General features: G+C 43.0%; 1 protein-coding gene and 1 long non-coding RNA gene across 2 annotated transcripts in view; one reads left to right on the forward strand and one right to left on the reverse strand.

The window, feature by feature from the left end:
- The window catches only part of LOC124278117 (structural maintenance of chromosomes protein 5-like), a 387080-nt gene that overhangs the window by 295286 nt on the left and 72171 nt on the right, over nt 1–19623 (reverse strand). The window lies entirely within an intron of this gene.
- On the forward strand, nt 1686–17716 carry LOC124278119. The gene is made up of 4 exons (XR_006898989.1): nt 1686–1699; nt 3532–3604; nt 17482–17488; nt 17705–17716. It is a non-coding gene; the product is annotated as an uncharacterized LOC124278119 (long non-coding RNA).

A 19623-nucleotide genomic window follows, 5' to 3' on the forward strand; every position in this document is an offset into this window, starting at 1 on the left:
GACGTAAGGGGGAACTGTGTGTGACGCTTGACGTGTCAGTCATATTGGCGGAACTCTTGCAATCATTTTTTTATGAAAATGAAGCACAATGAAATTCTCAACATAACTGTAGAACAATTTTCATCCAAGTATTGTTGTTTGTTAAGTTTTCCTCATTTGAATTTGGTTTTGCGTTTTCAATGTGTGTCAGTATACTTTGTGTCTCTAAATATCATATTTATTGTAGCAACAAACTGGCTTGCTTATTTTACCCCATTCAACAATCACGAACTGATTACCGCCTCGTTTTCCATTGACTGCTAGTTTACAGTAACATCAGTAAAAATGTGTGAATTTAAAGGGCTTCCGTTTTTTACCCCATTCCATGTGCGTACAACTTCTGCTTACCACGTTCATGAGGGTCCGTATAACCTTAGTGTTAATTATATATATTTTACATAAAAACTGTAATTAAAATTACACAATGCTAGGTTATATTTCTTTGGGTTAAATAATAGTACTCTGTATTATATTTTACTGACGACTGCGTCAGAATTCGTCCCGTTATATTATTGTGCATGTTTGAACTTGTTCGCTGCTGATTGCTATTTCCGGCTCAAATACACACGGTAATCTTAATCTTAATTAATTTATAGAGCAAAAACTGTAATCAAAATTACACAATGCTAGGATATATTTCTTTGGGTTAAATAATAGTATTCTGTATTATATTTTACTGATGACTGCGTCAGAATTCGTCCCGTTATATTATTGTGCATGTTTGAACTTGATCGCCGGGAAATATGTGCACAGCTGATTGCTATTTCTGGCTCTTAATCCCTAATCTTAATCCCTGCAAATAATACAATGCCCAGCAAAAACAACTTACAACTTAAAAGGTAAATAATCTTGTCTAGTGATGTTTAATTGCAAATTTGACGTCTCTACTGACAAAGTCGTCTTCTGTTGTTTGTTCAAGCGAAGTGATACGCTGTTGCTTCCTTACCCCTGGAAAAAAGTTTGACGAAAGCGTAACCCATGCATAAGACGACCCCCTTCTACAGACTGCTTTTTTTGGTCCGCAAAACTTGGCTTATAGACGGTAATATACGGTAGAACATTGTTACACAATGAATAACAGTGCTTCATAACAATATTTTACAAAACCAGACTTTGACCATGATGCACCCTGAGACACACCCTGTAATACGCACCAGCGATAAGACGTTTGCTGGTGGCCATTACGGTTTGCTATGTACAGAGTAACAGCTCCCTACGGCTGAAACTACTTTTCACCGTGTGGTCTTACAGCACAAATTGTATAAATAAAGCCAAACGTTAAGCTTTTGGGGGGCAAATTTATCGTACTTTGATAACATAATAATTCTGTAATAATTTGATCTAAAAATCCGACCAAATGTTACAAGAATTGTGTAAAAATTCAATGTTATTTGCTAAGTTTTGGCATCAAATGGAAATAATGTCTGGTTTTAATTATCAAAACAACATACACTTCACAAACCAATGTGATACCAGGTGACAAGTAATTGTGATGTGTATGTGTGTAATTGGGTGTGGATAATTTCAATTATATGGTGAAGTTACAGACAAATTCTAATTTGAGAGGCTATGGCTTGCTACACATGGAGCCACACGTTTGCTAGTGGCAAATTGTTTTCGTGGATACGGTTTGCTAGCATTGATCATGTTGATACGGTTTGTCTTAGAAGAGTGGGAAAAGCAAAATATTCATACACCAGTTTGCTGTTTTGATGACCAGTGGAGCAGACTCGTGGTTAGAAGTTGTGATGATAGGCCATTGACCCTATTGCAATTCCAGAAGGATGTTTATGAAGAATCCAAAAGTACAAAGAAACCAACAATTCTAAAAGAAATCAACATGCAAAATGTCCTCCTGGTATAAAATTACCAAGAACTGCTACAGAAAGTAAACCTAGAAGGGCAAAACCGCTCCATCATTCTACATGGTTTACAGAGTTCAAAGAAACCTTTTGTAATGGCAAAGGATACATTGGATTCATTGCAGAAGAAAGTTCCTGACACTGAAAATAGCATAGATGATAAAGAGGATGATGATTTCAGTGAAAGTGAAGGTGTAGATAGAGTCCTCTTCTATGGCGTCAGGGTTGAGATGGACCTGAGGACCTTGTGACGCCAAATCGTCCTGATACCATAGTGGATCAGGAAAGTGAATCTTTCAGGGCAGTGGTCTCTGATTCTTCGGGAAGCCAAGACAGCACACAGGAAGGCAGAAGATTAGATCAATCTGATATTTTGTCAGTTCGGAAGTATTTGAATGAGAACTACAAGCCTACAAGGAAGAATCATCTCGGTATCAGTGACCTGCAGTTTGTAGAGATATTCAGTTCCCCCCAACGCCTGTGTCAGAAATTAAACAAGAAAGAAATGCAACTTTATTTAAAACATTTGAAGGAAAACGTCTTAGGAAAGACCCATCGTCCGCATCACGGCTTGAAGAGATGAGTCAAAAGTTGTATGATGTGGTTAATAACAAAACTGAACCAACCACAAAAGCAAGAAAAACTAACTCTCTTCAACCATTGAAAGTGTTGTGCAAGAAGGGGTAGTGTCCAAGTTCAAAAAGACCACTATGAACATTACCTGGGCTTGTGACATATATGCTACCCGATATGCAGAATGGGAATCCACATCTCTCCACAGAAATGTACAAGTTGGTGATTCAGATATTCCAAGGTTTTTGTATTAAAAACCAGAAAGTACAGATCCACAGTTTAGTATACTTGATTCTCACCATATGTTTACAAACCTTCATGTTAAGGTCTGCAAAACAGGAATATCGCATTTGGCATTGGCTTGGGTGAAAGTCGCGAGAGAATGCCAAATGGAACCGGGTTGAATTTATTTGTTGTATATACCATTATTGTGGCAGTTAAATGCACTAAATGAAGCACATCAAACTGCTATTTTGAAGTTAAACCAGCTCTGAAATGGAGTTTTATAAACTGCAATAAATGTTAATGTATTGACTGACTGACTGAGTTTGGTTTTACGCTGCTTTTAGCAATATTCCAGCAACATCACGGCGGGGGACACCAGAAATGGGTTAATGTATTGATTTCACTGCTGCGGTGACCATAGGAAACCGTATTTACGCACAAAGCTTACCATTAGCTACCGTAGCATCAAAGTCATAAAATGTTGTGAATATTATGTCATATCAGCCTTTCCTTTCATATCAGACCATATTACGGTTAATGCAGTTAACAATCATGTTATAGTATGCTTCTTGAAAATAAATATATAAGTTGAATTTCTCTTTAAGACAAATTTAGACAATAATACACAAATGAAATTGAAAGCATCAACAATGTTTGGAATCAAAGGGTCATAAATTCGTAAATTCACATTTAAAACAATTCCTTTGAACACATTCGCATTTTCAAATACACTGGCTATCTATGACTGACAAGATGTTTACGATATAGTGTATAAATGTGATAAAATGTACCTGTCACCGTGACACACCCAATGTTTTTCAGCCGTATCGAGCCGTTACTCTGTACATAGCAAACCGTAACGGCCACTAGCAAATGTCTTATCGCTGGTGCGTATTACAGGGTGTGTATGCGTATCTCTCTCTTAGTCTATTAGATATTAGAAAAATTACCAGCAGCTGTGACTGAATCGGCAAAAAAAGATACACTCAAGCAGTCCATCTTCATCAATAATGTTTCTTTGAGTATTAGAATAAACAAGACAGGCCGAAAACAGCAGTGCATCACCGACAGACAGAGTCATCAATATGACAAACTATATCAAAACACAAATCCTTTCAATCACACATTCATGCCACACATAATGACAAATGTTTAGAGAAGAAAATAGCTCAGACAAATAATAACCTATATGAGACAAATTTATCAGTGAAGCGGTTTGCTCAGATAAACTGATAACTTTACTGTAAAGCATATCAATAATTTAATGTTAGTAGACATTGTACTTCATGGTGTCTGATGAAAAAGTCGATGAAACATAGCCTATTTTGTATCTAACTTAATAGGTTCACCCTTGCGATGATATTGTTGTTTTCCGATCAAATACCTATGTGACTAAGGTCAGAAAAATGAAAAACGTTGCCATAAGCAGAATAAAATTAAAAACAACATCAGTAACTATATTCTTTTTTGATGCGAAGCACTTAATGTCACGTTGAGAACATGTAACCTTTTACCTGTTAGCCAGAAAAGCAAAGAATTGAAAAATAATTGTACCCTTTGACTAGTGTTGGGAATCGGTTGTGATTTCATAATCGATCATCGGTTACAATCGGATTGGCTCAACCGATCAATCATCAGTCAATAATCGGTTAAATGAAATGACAAGAATAACCTCTGAATAAAACATATGTTACACAAGACCATGTGTTTGGTATTGTCTCAGAATCTTAAAGGTACGTAAGTTCAGTTCAGAGACAGATGGTTGAACTTGAACAAAAGAAAAGAAAAAGAATTTGTTCTTTTTATGGTTTATTATTTATTTACCATCAATGCCAGAGATGCCAACCTCAACAATTTTATCATACTAGTGGCTACAAATTTTAGCCTAAACTACGCTAATACGTTTCACTAGAAATTTTACGAAATTAGAACAAAATTCATTGAAATTCGAAATATATAGACACAAACATATATTTTCGTCGACTAAGTACAAGACAAATATCAATTATGTTCTTGATTTCGACAAATAAATAATCTCTTATCATTTATGAAATCAACTTTCAGGATTTATTTCATATATTTTATGTTTGCAAGTAGATATATATCCAAAAGTGACTCTGACATAGCAAAGTAAAAGGGTACTCAAGTTTTAACCTGATTTACGATAATTCATGTCACAAGGCCTACATGTCATTCGTTTTCAATAACGTTTCAATTTGTTTGTATGTATTCTGTAGTTTCAAATTTCGTACTGATAGTAATAGACTTCTGAGTATGGACGGATTCATATCATGCACATATAATATGATATTACAGTAAACAACGCATTCATAACATCTTTACTTATCAATTAGACCATTCACTTGATAGTATCACGAAATAATGAGTAGATACCTTTGTTTGCGTATTCCTTTCGACAAATACGACAAATCGCCTTTGACATGTCAAGTTTTTCCTTCGTTGGGGACCCCTGACATTTCTTCCAAAATCCGAAACACTTCCAAACGTTGGATCTGCCTTTCCGGCAAGGGTAGTTGAATATTTCATTGACATCCACCCGGTCGGCAGCCGCCATTTTGTTTGGCTCGAAAGCTAACAACAATTATGATTTCACCAAAACTTCGCTTATTTATCTTAACACATTACTGGCAGATCATTATTTATTTAGACTTTTTGTTCCTTTTTTAGATTTTTTATATTCTGCAGCTGGGTTATTATGTATTTAGATACGTCCGTCATGAACAAGGTAAGCAGCAGTTGTACGCTCATGGAATGAGGTAAACATGCAAGTCATCGCTGCGCCGGAGTGTGCATGCCAGTTTGTTGTGATCGACAGCTACAATAAATATGACATTAAGCGAAACAAAATATATACACTGTGTATCCATTTTCAGTCAACTTCATTTCAATTCAAGGCGTAAGTAGACGCAATATGATTCAAAGTTTCCTCTTTTTTATTTCTGAATTGAGTGCTGGCCCCCTGAATGTGTTTCTCTTTGGCATGCAAGTTTAGAAGCATCAAGTTTGAAAGGCAATGTTGTGACAGACGATTCCTCCTCGCGGTATGAATGATATTTTGGAGGCTGAACCCCCTCAGGGACACTGCTGACTGGAATTGTCAGTGCTATACGTGCGAGAATTGCAAAATCTCGGAGCACATTGGCAAAATCAGTAATAATTGCCCTACAGTCCTGCTCCATCGAAGTTGTGCCGAGACACGCGACTGTAGTTTTGAAATGGCTAAAGTCTTTTTTAGAGCGATCGATAGATGCTCTGACGTCAGCCTCATCTTGTCCAATCACAGGGCCAAACTGTTCTAATGATAGATCTTGGGAATCCCAAGCGTATTCAGTCAAGTTGTCTTGTGAATTGGGCGAGCGAACTAGGTTCAAAACTTTATCCAGACAGGTCAGTACGTGCATGGAATCTTCTGGAAATCTTTTGTGCAATGAATCACAAAGTTCATCAATAAAACCACTGCGCATGTTGCGAAATGCTCAAATGGAAGCAGCCTCTGAATAAGTCAATTATAAGTCACTTTGGGTTACCTGGCTGGATACATTTTACGTAGGAGACAGTTTGACAGTCACCGCTGACTTCCCGCGGTACGTGCCACTTTGATTGTAAAAACAAAATGTTGGCAATTAATTGTCAAATATGACTTCAATGAGTCAATAACGCGGGTCTTGGGGTCAATGGATGACAAGGTTGTGATTGTAAGTGATTGCTGAGAAAAATGTGAAATTGGTGCTATCGCGGTAGGCGCGAAAAACGGACCCTCACGAATGTGGTAAGCGGGCGTTGTATGAAATGAGGTAATGCCATTTCACTCACGGTTTCTCCGTTGTTTTTGTAAACAGTTTTAATAAATGAAAATGGGATTGAATTTAATTAATAAAATGTGTTTTCTGACATAATACATTCTCGGATGGCGGTGTTTACCTGCGCAATTACCGCGGTGTGTTGCATCATAGAAAACGTTGTAAATACTCGGCTGATGACATGTCTTTATGATAAAGTTATTACGATGTTTCGCTGTTTATCTATTATTATTGAAAAAAACCCTGTATTTTTTAAGCATCTGAAAAACCGTGGATATGTACGATAAACACTGTTAATTGCAATCCACACTGAATTTCACTAGTTTACAACGTGATTAACCAGAGCTCAACAGCGGATTTGTTGATGTGCTATTTTCGATGACATGTATGTGTGATCACATGGCAACTTTTTTATGGGATTTGATTTTGATTGTTTCTCACATGTATTTGAGCCTTTGCTATGAAAATCCGATTATTCCTGAGATAAACCGAGTGAAGAAATTTGAAAGCGTAGTCTGCCTTCGAGCCATTTTGACATGTTAGACAATCGGAAAAACTTTGGCTTTCTCCGGTTTATTACGTTCTAAGCTATAATCCAAGATAATAATAATTGATGGATCGACTGTCATTTAAAGTTATTTTTAGCCTTGGTATTTCCGGAATATAACAATTTTTGAGACCGTGAAAGCACAGCCAAGACTGTCATTTCGCTTACCCATGATTTTTTAAATTTTAATACATGATTATTTACCGGACACAGTGTCCGGCTGGCTTCCAATTTACCGGTCTCAAACGAATTTTACCGGCGAATTTCAGGTATATACCGGAGAACAGAAACACTGAAACGGAAATTCTTTTCTAAATTTGAAACTATAACAGCAGAACCACATCCAAAGTGATTTCTCGGGTATTGTGGACACTCAGGACAATCCAGCAGATGACGTCACTCTCAGAACTCAGCGAGGACTCACGTTGGAAACTAGGTCCACCCTTCCTGCCATAAGTGGCCTGACCAAGAAAGTTTTGAGGTAATTGATGACACAGTGGAACTGAAGTCGACATTCTGTGCTACTGCTGTGGTATCAGATCTGAAGACAGTAGATCCAGCTGAATGTACAAGCTGGGATGAACTTGTGACGAAAACCATGGAGGGTTTTGATGGGGCGGCCGAACCTGCTGAACAGCGAAAAGCCACAGAACTGCAATTACTGCGAGAAGTACAATTGCAATGTTTCCCTGATGATATTGCAGCACTTGAGAATGGTGAGAGATTACCTTCAAAGAGTCGACTAATGCAGCTCGACCCTGTGTTCGACAAGCAATTACAGCTAATCCACGTTGGCGGACGTCTCCGCCGCTCTGAGGAACTTTCAGATGACACCAAACATCCTATTGTGCTTGACCCTAAACATCCGACAACCCATCTGCTCATCAGCAAATATGACACTGACTTATGGCACTGACTTGTTACACTGTGGAGTGGAGCATGTGTTTGCCTAGATTCGGCGAAGTTATTGGATTATACGTGGACGAGAAGCTGTTCACTCCCACCGGAGCAAGTGTGTAGTCTGTCAGAAATGGCGAGCAAATCCACAAGTTCCCAAAATGGCAGATTTGCAAACCAGCATGCTTGAGACTCTTCAAACTGCCATTTTATTCCTCAGGAACTGATTGCTTTGGACCGATGCACGTGACAGTTGGACGACGTTCGGAGAAAAGATGGGGTATCATATTCAAATGCATGACAACCTGATCAGTTCATATCGACCTGCTTGACAAAATGGACACTGATGCCTACTTGATGGCACTACGATGTTTCATAGCACGTCGAGGGAAGCCATTTGAGATTTGGTCAGAAAATGGAACCAATTTCAAAGGAAGAGTCAAGGAACTCAATGAGGCATGGGCAGTAATGGTGCCATCATTGACAACACAACTTGCTAAACAGAAGATTCGCTTCCACCTTAACCCGCCAAGTGCCCCACACTTGGGAGGTGTATGGGAGAGAGAAATTAAATCTGTAAAGTATGGGCTTAGAGTTGCCCTCGGAGATCAAAGTGTCACGGAACCAGTACTCCAGACTGTATTGGCCGAAGTAGAAGGAATCCTAAACTCAAAGCCTTTGGGTTATGTGTCATCGGATGTAAGTGACATTGACCCAGTGACTCCAAACATACTTCTGAACGGCAGAGACAGTTCTATGCCACAGGTTGTGTATCCTGAAGATGAGATACTTGGTCGCCGCAGATGGTGGCACAGTCAAGTTCTTGCTGATCACTTTTGGAAACATTTCATTCGTGACTACTTACCTAAGCTACAGGTGAGGCAGAAATGGCAGAACGATCACAAGGACCATAAGGACATTGAGTGTGGAGATGTTGTGATGGTCTTAAACCCGCAGAGTGTCATGGCATATTGGTAGGGTAAACGAGACTTTCCCAGGGGTTGACGGTAGGATTCGATCAGCTGCTGTTCAGGTTGATGGTCAGCGGATCCTGAGACCTGTCTGTCGACTTATCCTTCTACCTGCGTGCCCTGAGGATTAACAGATCATGTACATGTCCTGTGCTGATTATAGACATTAATCGTTTAATTCGATAATTATTGTCAAATTTGTGTCAAATTTGTGGGCGGCTGTCGAGAAGCATCCCTATGCCCGGATTTCAATTTATCTGCGACTCACCCGGTTAACTGAGGACTGTGTTTTTTCCTGATTTTTTCGTACTTTTGCAGTATGGGTAATACACGATACAACTGAGCAGATGTTTTGGTGTTTTGCTTTGGAGTTTTTGATAACCACTTGACTAAGAAGTGACCTGACCGATTTTTCACCTTGGAATTTGTAGCGTTAAACAAGACTCACTGTGGAGGCCGTGCCGGTATCAAGAAATCTGGTGCTAAAAAAGCACCACCAGACAAAAGTGTTCAAAAGACCTACAAGGACCATGTTATCAAAATATGTTCACTTATGCTCGATCTGTCAAAACTGACACCCGTGACAACGATACAGCCCAGTCACTTTCTGAACTTGAACTCGATAATAACTTGGATATCTTAACAATCACAGAAACCTGGTTGAGATGGTGACGTTCACAATGTCACGATCTCCAAGCTTGTGCCTAAAGGCTACAGATTCACCCATACAGCCAGGACAAACAGAAGGCGGCTGTGTCGGTGTGGTATATAGTGACAGCCTGTCATGTTGTCAACTCAACCTTGGCAGGGATCAAACTTCCTTTGAAATGTTACCACTCCAGTTTACATCGAATAACCAGAATCTGAATTTGATCTTAATTTATAGACCCCCAAATAAGAATTCCTCATTCATGGCGGAGTTTGGAACACAGCTGAGTTCCATTGTAACTCTCCCTAGTTGGCTATTAATCTGTGTAGCTTTCAACTATCAAATTGACGAGAAAGGCAACAACACTACCTGGCAATTTATATCCCTCCTGGAATCACATAATTTGCTACAAGTCATCAAGGAGCCCACCCATATACATGGACATATCCTTGACCTTGTCATTGTGCGTGAAGATGATCTGACAGTCAAGAACATCAGCCTTGACCACTCAATAATATCAGACCATTTCGGAGTAATGTTCACTGTCAATGTGCGTGTGGAGAAAAGATCGCTAAAAACAGTTCAGTATCGTTAGTGGAATGAGGTAGATGTCCAACAAGACTCGCTGAACACGCCCCCCTGAAATCCTGTACAATTAATATTACCACTCATTGACTGAACAGTCAGTCAGTCAAACTAAGACAAACAACATCCCTTGATTCCTTCAAATATGCCTTAAAAACACTTCTCTTTAGAAAATACTACACTGACTAACAAACACATTCTCAAAACTATTTTATGTACAAGTGTTTCATGTCTTTTAGCACTCCAATCACCTTTTTATGTAGCGCTTTGAGCATACATTTTTGTATGGAATCCAGCGTAGTATAAATGCACATATTATTATTATTATTTTGACACCACTGACCATCAGGTACTACTCTCTACTCTATCCAACAGGTGTGATGTCAGAGGAACCGCTCTAGTCCCATACATCTTAGGCAGACAACAGTCCGTCGTTGTTGATGGACATATATCATGCTCTCAGGAGCAAGAGTTCGTTGTTCCCCAAGGGTCTGTCCTAGGTCCGCTGTTGTTCACCATACACACATCCCCACTCGGTGACTTAGTGAGATCTTTTGGATTGGGTCTGCACTTATAAGCAGACGACACCCAGATATACCTTGCCTTCAGACCTTTAGAAACTCATCAATGACATCGGCATTTGCTCGTTTGGAGCATTGTGTAGATAGCATCAGAAAATGGATGTCAGGTAATCTTCTCAAACTTAACAATGACAAAACGGAGTTACTAGTTTTCACAACCTCACGTCTGCAATCAAGACTCTCTCTGCCAGTATTTAGCATAGGAGGTTGGTGCATCAAGCCCAGTTCACAGGCTCGTAACTTGGGCGTCATCTTTGACTTGCAAATGTGAATGGAACAACAAATCAACAGTGTCTGCAGGAGAACCAACTACTATCTATGTCAGATCAGCATGATTCGCAGATATCTGAACCAAATGACAACTGCATCATTGGTCCAAGCCTACATCACATCATGGCTGGGCTATTGCAACGCTCTTCAGTTTGGACTCCCGGATTTTCTAATTAAGAAACTGCAGACAGTCCACAATACAGCAGCAAGAGTCATTGGAAGAAAGGAACACATTACTCCTGTACCGCATCAGCTCCACTGGCTACCTGCGAGATACAGGATTGGGTTCAAAATACTAGTGATGGTATTCAAATGTCTACATAGACTTGCTCCAGCATATCTCGCAGACCTCTTTAAACTCTACCAGCTAACACGACATCTGCGGTCACAAGATCAACTGCTTCTCTGTGTCCCTTCCAACAAAACCAGAACATTTGGAGATAGATGTTTCGACACATCCGGACCTACTCTGTGGAACAGTCTGCCATTCAGTCTGAGGTAACATCATGAACTGTCAGCGTTAAAAGCAAATCTAAAGACCTACTTCTTCGGAAAGGCATACAATGTTCCTCAATAGGGACCCTTAACAAGTTTTTCAAATGCCAGGTCCTAGCTCAGTATAACGCTTTTGAGTGGTTCTACCAGATCCTAGTGCTCTACAAATACAAACAGATAGATAGATAGATAGATAGATAGATAGATAGATAGATAGATAGATAGATGCAGAATAATCGGCCACAACGTCAGGAGTCCCCAGACACCGGAGGTCAATTAATCGGCCAAGTAGGTGTCACGTCATAATTATACACAAGAAGACAGAGTCATCAATATCCCCCGCAATGGCAAAATACTCTTCATGATTATGTCTACGAGTTATGATTATGTCAAATATTTAGGTGTGTACATAGAAAAGCGGAAGTAGAGTATTGAAAGGTTTTTAAAGTTCTGCTCCAGAAAGCAGCACTATCCCCAATTTCAGGCTAAGTCAAACTTGTTGCCATGGAAATGCCAAAAATATTTTATTCAGAATTCCAAAACTACCAAAAGGCACAAGAACACCACCAGATCTATCTATGTGCCAAGTTTGGTGAAGAAAGAGTGAACAGTAGTAGTATAGGGAATGGGGGTTCTGTGACAGGCCGATTAAGAGCGTCATTATATATCTATTCCGCTTCCAGCCCCCAGTATAAATTAACGATTTCGAGCAGAGACACCATTCGATGCACATCCCAGACCCCTATAGGAGCCTTAAAATCTGTAGGGTACCATGAGTTTTGGCAACCCCCGGGCGGGAACGAGGACTGCAGTACATGGGGCCGGATGCTAAGCAGCCACCAGTTACCCCCAGTCATAGAATGGGATTCTGTGACAGGCCAACTAAGAGTGTCATTATATACCAATACCGCTTCAAGCAGAGACACCATTCGATGCACAGCCCATGCACCTCTACGATTTCAAGCAGAGACACCATTCGGTGTACAGCCAACACCTCTACGATTTCGAGCAGAGACATCATTCGATGCACATCACCGCAGTTTGCTCCACACGAGCCTCCCAAAGCATTCGTAGAAGTCCTGGACAGGGAGCACAGTTGGCTCTGCAGCGGGCAAGAGCCCGGCAGACGTCTCGCTAGTGGCTGCGTCTGTGCGGGGGGTCGACGCTTTCTCTCCAGGGGCTGTATTCCATATTTTGCGTAGTCGATTGGAACCGATGCCGAATCGTTGTCTTGTTTCTTGTGCTGGGACTTTTCCACGCATCTTGCGAATCTCCTCCACTTGGTATTGTGATAGTTGTCTTTTTGGAGGCATTTGGTTGCGCAGTATATCTACATTCGCAAAATATTGTCTATATGGGAATCTAGGGCACACTAGACATACTAGGGTACACTAGACAGAACCTAGAAGTTTGCTAAGTATTGCTAAGTATTGCTAAGCATTTGCTAAGCATTGCTAAGCATTTGCTAAGTATTGCTAAGCATTGCTAAGCATTGCTAAGCATTTGATAAGCATTGCTAGGAGTTTCCTGGGAAAGGTTGGGATTCCTGGGAGAGGATTGGGATTCCTGGGAGGATTGAGATTACTGGGAGAGGATTGGGATTCCTGGGAGAGGATTGGGATCCCCATATAGACAAGTAGGAAGTATGGGCATATATATACCCAGGAAAAACCAACCATGCCACCAAAAAAGAAATTTACCTTCGGATAAGATCCAAGAAATACGCTCCCTTCGAGGGGTGCTCCCAGCAAGCGAGGTCAAAAAGCGCTTCGGTATTGGGTCCACAAGACTCTACGACATATGGAGAGATCAGATCGAGGAAACCATCGAAGAACCAGAAGTATCGTTGCCAGGCGACAACCAACAAGTATCGTTGCCGGTCGACGAACCACAAAAGGTGACTCGGGATAGATCGAAAGTAACAATACCTGGTAGTACGTTACCAACCATCCAGGACTTCTACGATCGCCTGGGGAGTCTCGAGACTCGTGTGGAGCAAACCGCGAATACATCGTCGAATTTATTGGTTGACATCCTGTCGAGGTTGGACAAGGATGATGACAATGACGAAGTCCTGGAAGAAATAGAAGAGGAACAAGAAGACACCCGTCTGGGTATCCAGAAGGTGCGGGAGATGGTAGAATCAGCCCAAAGGTTAACCTATGTTTCGATAGCTGCAGTATTACTCTGGAAGGTCATCCACAAGACATGGAAGCATAGCAAACCAGTTTCCCCAGCAACACCCAAGCCCCAAACCCGGACCCCTTCCGCATGTAGTAACATTCATTTAGACATTTGATTTCGCATAAGGTATACAACATGTGGCCCGTGGGAACTCATTATTGCAAATGGGTATTGCTCGGCAAGCCCACAACCTGCGGCAAACGCTGTATGACTGAATATTGCCACTCGCATGCCCACTGTGTGAGAAAGGGTCATGTTAATTATGTTTGCAAAGTATGCGGCATAGGGGTCAAAGGACATTATGGGTTGTGCAAAGACCATGGAAGGGACGTAGTTCGAAACCAACTTATTTACGATAAGAAGAAAGACTACCTCAACGAACGTAACCGGCTGCTCAGGACGAAAGTTTAAGGGGTGATTCATATTTTTTTGAAGGCTGACGGGATTATCTGCACATTGAAAACGCCCTATTAGACATGTGGCTCCGCATATGGTATACACCATGACTACTGTCGTCGAACTCAAAGCTCTCGCCAAAAGTCGTGGACTGGACGGGTTATTCCGCCTTTAGGAAACCCCAACTGCTCACCTTGCTCGAAATGAAATATACCAAGCCCCCTACCGTGCGAGATCTCAAACTCCGAGCTAAAGAACGGGGATTGAAGGGTTATTCCCGCATGAGAAGAGCCGAGCTGATCACCTTGCTGGAAGACACCAGGCCAGTCGAGTTGAGATTCGTGCCAGCAGACGCGCCCGTGGGTAGAAAGTATCTCGGGGTTGGATAATGACGGTTGATTCCAATATTGATACCGGTACAGTCAAACCCCCCATCGCTAGTAAACTCCGCGAAGAACTAGGCGACTTGAAAAGCATCAAGTACCAACTAACGATGAAAATGGAGCTCCAAAAGCAGAATACGGACGGTAGTACTGAGTACGTTGCACCCTATTTCAGAGGTAAACAGGAAGCCCTAACCCAACCAGAATTGATTGAATCCTCCATCGACGCATCGTTGCAGAAAATACAAGAGTCGTTGGAGAGATATACCCATATGGGCTCTGGATGGGTGGTAGACAAAATCAACACCGTTTATCTCGACATAGCGAACTACATGCCGCTCAAAGGTGGGTCGCACATACCGGTGCCCAAGCATTTCAAGGCTAAAAAGGCCCTCGTTAACCCCAAAACCCAAGGCGACGATGTTAACGATTACTGTGCGGTGGTGGCGGTCATAGCTGCTACGCATGAACCAACAGGTAATCCGGGCAGGCGTTCCAGCTATCCATCGATCGAAGAATCGGGTTCGACTTCACGGGTGTAGAAGCGCTTAACACCCATCTCCTACTGGGCAATTGAAAAGCAAAACAAGGTGGCCGTCAGCGTGTTGTTACGGTCCGCGAAGGCGATAAAACCATCGTGCATAGGATTAGCCCTGTGGACGATAAAACCGTCATTAGAACCAATATATTCCTCATCGAAAAAGGCGGCCAGTATAACTACACGGCAATAAAAATCTGAGCCGACTGTTGCCGCGATCAATCGATGCACAGAGAAAAGAAACACTTCTGCGAGCGATGTCTGCGCGGTTTACGCGAGCGACCTGCTGCAAGCACACCAGGGGATTGCCTAGGTGTAGGGAGGCGGCGATCGAATTGACATGCCTAAGGAAGGCGACAACATCTTGAAATTCACCAACCACAAACATCAGATGCCTGTGCCTTACATGATCTACGCAGACTTGAAGCCCTCATCAAGCAGATTCGACCACGGCGTGCCCAACACTGAGCAAAGTTTTCGTGCAAGACCCAAGAACACCAAGCCTGCGGGTTCGGTGCGTAGTAGATCGATGCGATGGACAGGCGAGCGCTCCAGTCATCTACCGAGGTCCTAAGCGGCGGCGAGCGATTCCTGATGTGTTTGCAACAGGAAGAGAAAATCATCAGGAAAAGGCTGTACAATGCTGCCCCATGCGCATGACTCCGAAGGACCAAAGTAAGCTCACAAAGCGTGCTGAGAATTGCCACATATGTCAGGGGCTGCTGAATGGGGATGTTGTGAGAGATCACTGCCACATCACCGGCGGTACCGAGGTGCCGCCCATAGCGATGCAATCTCCAGCTTAGAATCAACCCTAAAACAATCAACATCCCGTGGTCTTCCACAATCTGAGAGGGTACGATGCCCACCTGATCATGCAGGCCATCTCAAAAGTCGGACGGTGATATCAAGTGCATCCCCAACAACATGGAAAAATACATCTCGTTCTCGCTCCAGCGGTCTGAGATTCATTGACAGCTCAGTTCCTCCTGTCATCGCCGATAGTTTGGTCAAAGCCAATGACACCTTCCCCATCACTGGCCGATACACCAATGTCGGGACTCGGACCCTGCTGATGAGGAAGGGTGTGTACCCATCTGACAGTACATGGATGATTGGCTTAAGTTCGATGAGACCCGATTACCTCCCTATCGGCCAATTTTACAGCAGCCTGACCGAATCCCATATCTCCCAAGGCGATTACGACCACGCGCGCAGAGCGTGTGGGAGAAACTGGGATGTAAGAATCTGGGTGACTACCACGACCTGTACTTGAGAACGGACGTGCTCCTGCTAGCCGATGTGTTCGAGGCGTTTAGGAGGGCGTGTTTGAAACAGTATCAACTTCGACCCTGCATGGTACTACACCAGCCCCGGTCTATCGTGGGATGCGCTGCTGAAGAAAACCGGAGTTAAGCTGGAATTGCTCACGGATTACGACATGCACCTGTTCATCGAGAAAGGCTTACGAGGTGGGATTTCCATGGCCGCTAAGCGGTGCGCAAGAGCCAACAATACGCACGTGGAAGGCTACGACTCTAGCAAACCCACCAATCATCTCCTCTACCTAGACGCCAACAACCTGTACGGCTGGGCTATGAGTCAGTCTCTGCCTACGGGTGGGTTTGAGTGGTTGGACGATGAGATCGATATCCACGAGCATCGGCGCCGGATTCGGGAAGGGTTACATCCTCGAAGTGGATCTGGAGTATCGAGGCATTGCACGCTGCTCACAACAGCTACCCGCTGGCCCCGAACGGTTGATGGTCTGCCGAGACTGGATGTCCGACTATCAGCGGGACTTGTTGGGTGAGAACACCCTGGCTCGGTGGAAAAACTTCCCGAACTTGATGAACAAGACCAAGTATGTCGGCACTATCGCAACCTGCAGCTGTACCTATCGTTGGGTATGAAACTGACCAAAATTCATAGGGTGCTGAAGTTTGATCAAAGTCCTTGGATGGAGCCCTACATCAGAATGAACACGGACCTGCGAAAGCTGGCCACCAGTGACTTCGAGAAGAACTTGTATAAGCTCATGAACAACTTCGGTGTTTGGTAAGAGCGATGGAGAACCTGAGAAAACGGGTGGACGGTCAAACTCGTACGATCGCAGCAGGAGGAAAAACTCAGGAAACTGATCGCTAGCCCGCCTTCAACCGAAGCAAGCTATTCGATAACGACTTGGCGCTGCACATGAACAAAAGTCACATCAAGCTCAACCGACCCGTCTACGTGGGGATGAGCATTCTCGACCTGTCCAAACCCATGTATGATTTCTACTACAACCAGCTCAAGAAGCAATACGGTGATCGATGCGAGCTGCTGTACACGGACACGGATTCCTTGTTGCTAGATATACACACCGAGGGGCGGTAATGCGAGGACATGGCAAAACAAATACACCTGTACGACACCAGCGATTACCCCAAGGACCATGCCCTACACAACACGATCAACAAAAGGTCCTTGGTAAGATGAAGGACGAATCGCGCAGGCACACCCATCGCCCGAATCACGCCGGTTTGAGGCCTAAGATGTACTCCATCTTGAAAGCTGACAAGGGTGAGATCCGAAGGCAAAAGGGGTCAAGAAATACGTGGTGAAACAACACATCAAGCACGTCCTCTTCAAACAAGCTCTGTTCAAGAATAAGACGTTCAAACACCGAATGAATGCGTTGAGAAGCGACAAACACAACATCTACGGCATCACCCTCAACAAGACGTCGCTGTCGCCCATGGACACATAAACGGTGGATCGCGCCCGGCAATCCACGACTTTACGACTTTGGCGTACGGGCATACGCTCATAAACCACTGAGTGGTGAAATTAGTGCTCTTAGTTGACCTGGGCTGTGCATCGAATGGTGTCTCTGCTCAAAGCGGAATTGGTATATAATGACACTCTTAGTTGGCCTGTCACAGAATCCCATTCTATGACTGGGAACTTAGCATCCGGCGCCGTCCTCGTTCCCGCCCGGGGGTTGCCGAAACTCTACAGATTTTAAGGCTCCTATAGCGGTCTGGGATGTGCATCGAATGGTGTCTCTGCTCGAAATTGTTAATTTATACTGGGGGCTGGAAGCGGAATAGATATATAATGACGCTCTTAATCGGCCTGTCACAGAACCCCCATTCCCTATACTACTTACGGTGATCGATGCGAGCTGCTGTACACGGACACAGATTCCTTGTTGCTAGATATACACACCGAGGACGTGTACGAGGACATGGCAAAACAAATACACCTGTACGACACCAGCGATTACCCCAAGGACCATGCCCTACACAACATGATCAACAAAAAGGTCCTTGGTAAGATGAAGGACGAATGCGCAGGCACACCCATCGCCGAATACGTCGGCTTGAGGCCTAAGATGTACTCCATCTTGAAAGCTGACAAGGGTGAGATCCGAAAGGCAAAAGGGGTCAAGAAATACGTGGTGAAACAACACATCAAGTACGTCCTCTTCAAACAAGCTCTGTTCAAGAATAAGACGTTCAAACACCGAATGAATGCGTTGAGAAGCGACAAACACAACATCTACGGCATCACCCTCAACAAGACGTCGCTGTCGCCCATGGACACCAACGGTGGATCGCCGCCCGGCGGCGTCCACGACTTACGCGTGCCGTACGGGCACACGCTCATAAACCACTGAGTGGTGAAATTAGTGCTCTTAGTTGGCCTGGGATGTCTATTGAATGGTGTCTCTGCTCGAAGCGGAATTGGTATATAATGACACTCTTAGTCAGCCTGTCATAGAATCCCCATTCTATGACTGGGGAACTTAGCATCCGGCACCGTGTATTGCAGTCCTCGTTCCCGCCTGGGGTTGCCGAAACTCATGGTACCCTATAGGGGTCTGGGATGTGCATCGAATGGTGTCTCTGCTCGAAATTGTTAATTTATACTGGGGGCTGGAAGCGGAATAGATATATAATGACGCTCTTAATCGGCCTGTCACAGAACCCCCATTCCCTATACTACTACAGTTTTAGAGTTCAGCTCCGGAAAAGAGCACTACCACAATTTCAGGCTAAGTCAAACTTGTTGCCATGGAAACGCCAACAATATTTTATTCAGAATTCCAAAACTACCAAAAGGCACCAGTACACAACCAGATCTATCTATGTGCCAAGTTTGGTGAAGAAATATTGAACGGTTTTAGAGTTCTGCTCCGGAAAAGAGCACTACCACTAATTTCATTCTAAGTCGAACTTGTTGCCATGGAAACGCCAAAAATATTTAATTCAGAATTCCAAAACTACCAAAAGGCACCAGTACACCACCAGATCCATGTATGTGCCAAGTTTGGTGAAGAAATAGTGAACGGTTTTAGAGATCTGCTCCGGAAAAGACAAATGTGCACGGACGGACGGACGGACGGAGTCCATTTTAATACCCCCCGCAAAACGTGTTGCGGGGGATAATAATATCTTGAACCTACCTGACATATAAATACTATCACTTTTAACAATGTCTGAATTTTTAACAATGTATTGATCATATAATATTGACAGATTTTGAAATTATAAACTATTCTTCACAATGTTATTGAAAAAAAACTATTCCTGGAAACATGCTTCGGCAACGGGTCCACT

The sequence above is a fragment of the Haliotis rubra genome, unplaced genomic scaffold, assembly GCF_003918875.1.
Source record: "Haliotis rubra isolate DU_JTF1 unplaced genomic scaffold, ASM391887v1 Scf231, whole genome shotgun sequence".
Classification (NCBI taxonomy): Eukaryota; Metazoa; Mollusca; class Gastropoda; order Lepetellida; family Haliotidae; genus Haliotis; species Haliotis rubra.